Source organism: Octodon degus, unplaced genomic scaffold (genome assembly GCF_000260255.1).
Source record: "Octodon degus isolate 3935 unplaced genomic scaffold, OctDeg1.0 scaffold00047, whole genome shotgun sequence".
In the NCBI taxonomy this organism is placed as follows: domain Eukaryota; kingdom Metazoa; phylum Chordata; class Mammalia; order Rodentia; family Octodontidae; genus Octodon; species Octodon degus.
In genome coordinates, this window is record NW_004524623.1 from 710,183 (window position 1) to 713,218 (window position 3,036).

The window sequence follows — 3,036 nt, forward strand, 5'->3', positions numbered from 1 at the left end:
CTGGCTGATCTGGTTCCTATTCTGAGTGACCCATAACAAAAATGAAGATGTTCCAGGCTGGGGATTTAGGTCAGTGGCAGTTTACTTAGTGTACACAAGGCAAAATTCAATTCGTGGCACCACAAAAACAAACAAATAAATACCAAGTTAAGGACCAGGGATATAGTACAGTGGCATAAGCACCTGCCTGGCAAGTACAAGGTCCCAAGTTTGATCCCTGGTACCACCAAAAACCAAAACCAAACAAAGCAAAAAACCAGGTTAAGCACTTACAATAGCTAACTGGCATATGGTAAAAGCACTCAATAAAGGTCAGCACTTTGAGGTTAGTATGAGGTTGTCTATGAACAATCTTATTCTCCTTTCTTCCAGACACATGAAATACACATACGTTTGAGCCTAATTTCCTGCCCTCTTTTATTTTTTTATTTTATTTTATTTTTTTTGGTGGAACCAGGGATTGAACTCAGGCCCTTGCGCTTGCCAGGGAAGCACTTATTCCACTGAGCCATCTCCCTGGCCCTGTTGCCCTCTTTTAAAGTAATTATGACTGTGTGCTTATCTTTGGCTAATGAAATCAAAGAACTGACAAGTGTCATTCTACACATATCTTTAAAAAGGTAGGACATAACTTGCTAAGTTGATTTTCCTCTACTTTAGTGCTTAAACAAGCACATGCAGAGGTGGAACCTCCAATAGACGCTGAGATGAATGGCTATGTGTCACAGGAACAGGATTCCTTGCTAAGCCACAATGGACAACTGGCTTGAATAAGATAAACTATGGTGTGTCAAAACACTGAGATTCTGGGGCTGCTACTATAGTTTAACCTAGGCTATCTTGACCAATGTACTATACAACATACAGTCCCTGGGATATAGCAGTGACTCACACTGACAATATTCCCTCCTCACAGGTTCCTTAAGACTTGTTTGCAGGGCTGGTGAGATGGCTCAGTGGTCTAAAGCACCTATTTAGAACAAGTGAAGCTAAAACAAAGCACAGGGACCGCGGTTCAATCCCCAGCACCACATGCCAGCCAGCCCCGCCCCCTGGTGGGCTGAGCTGGACACACACACACACACAATAAATAAATAAATAAATGTTAAAAAAAAATTAAAAAAAAAGACTTGTTTGCAATATTGAAGCTAGTCTAGCCAAAAAAAATAAAGAAGAAACCAGACTAGCCAATGTGAACTTACTATTTCCTTCTGCCTCCCAAAGAAGGTTTAGAAATGCCATAAAGGAGCCAAAGAAAAAAAGCTAGAGAAGACATACCCAGATTATGGTCACATCTTACAGAATTTTTATACCCTGTCAAAAATGCATGATGCAGTTAACCAACACGGGGGTCACCTTACACAAGAACAAAGAAGTTTGAAGAGAGATTTATCTGTGCATCACATGATCTGAGATTTTATTGGCTGTATAACTCTGGCCAGTGTGAAGACTAGCCAGTCTCCAGAGCCCCTCAACACCTCCGAGAAAGGAAACAGGTGCAGAGAATATCATGCATCTTCACCCAGTAAATACTTCCCATATGTGCTTTAGTGTTTGTTTATTTGTTAAAGTCATGTTTTCCTTTTTTGGTCTCACTTTCTTTAGTGTTTATCGTCCCTATTGTTTTCTTACTACTACTAAATAGGTCTCTATCCATAAGCTATATAACATCTTGATCTGCTTTTGTATCAGTGCCATTCTATTGAATACAGCTTTCTGCAAATTTTTTCCATTCAGCAATGGAAAGAACAAAGAAGACTCTGGATTCAGACTACCTGGCTTCAAAATTGAGTTTTGTTTCAAACTTGGAGAAATAGTTTTGCTTCTCTGTCTCAGATAAATGGAGAAAACAACAGTAACTTTCTCTTAAGGTTTTTGTGAAGATCAAACCACTTATGGGATATATGTACCATGGTAAATAGGTCAGGTACAAAAAGTGAGTACTAGTTATTACATATAATACATATATATTATATATATTTTATTACTGACCAGTATTTACTCATCTGCTGATAATTTTTTCTATTGCAAAATTTGGCTGTTACAGTTATTCTTGAGTACAGTATTTCAAGATTATGCACAGTTGGGTACAGGCTAAGTAAGAAATTGATGAATAGCAAGAAGTACACAATTTTTCTTTGCTATTGCCAAGTCATGTGGAATATGTGGGGGCCTGCCCCTTAGTTCAGTTCTTTAGGTGGCTGCTTCCACAAAGCAGTCAGGCTCAGGTTGCTGTGGTTCTGTTCCCACAACTCAAGCCAGCCAAACCTGCCCTGAAGGCATTGGGAAAAAAAAAAAATCCATGTGGAATATGTCCCGATTCCTGATTCCCCATACCTTAGCAAACATAAGCGAAAGTCTAACTGCTTAATTCTGCCAATCTGTTGGCCATGAAATAAAACATATTTCCTTTGTTGTTTTAGTGTCACTTTCCTGATTATATTGCACATTATAGTGTCATGGGCATTTTCCAACCCTCTCCACACTATAGGTAAATATGATGATACAATGTGAAAAAATTGTTTAAAAAGCCCACAACTATAAATTAAACAAATAGGTACTCTGCTGTTCACTATCATTTACCCATCCAATGATTATATTCCACTCCTGATACTCACCAGGCCTGAGTTACAAAGATGACTAAGATTTTGTGTAGAAATAGAAGTGACCTCAGGAAATCGTAAGGCAATTAGTTAAATAACATAATAGACATAGCTTCACAATGCATGCCTGGAAAAGTAGCATCTGTCCTTCAAGAGTCCTTGCTTCTGCAGGGTAATAACTAGCACTGTTTGTACCTGACCTATTTACCACGCCACATGCATCATATATGTGGTCTCATTGGATCTTCATGACAACCCTAAGAGAAAGTTACTGTTCTATTCCCCTTTTCTCTGAGACAGAGAAGTAAAATTGTTTTTCCAAGTTTGAAACAAAATTCTATTTTCAAGCTGGGTAGTCTGAATCCAGAGTCTGTGCTCTTAGGCAGTTTATACTATTTTGCATCCATTATTTATGGTCCTTACCTCTTTTTCT

General features: G+C 38.6%; 1 protein-coding gene across 1 annotated transcript in view; it reads right to left on the minus strand.

Annotated features, from left to right (window-relative positions):
• Window positions 1-3,036, minus strand: part of CUNH12orf56 (chromosome unknown C12orf56 homolog) — a 79,191-nt gene that overhangs the window by 70,174 nt on the left and 5,981 nt on the right. The window lies entirely within an intron of this gene.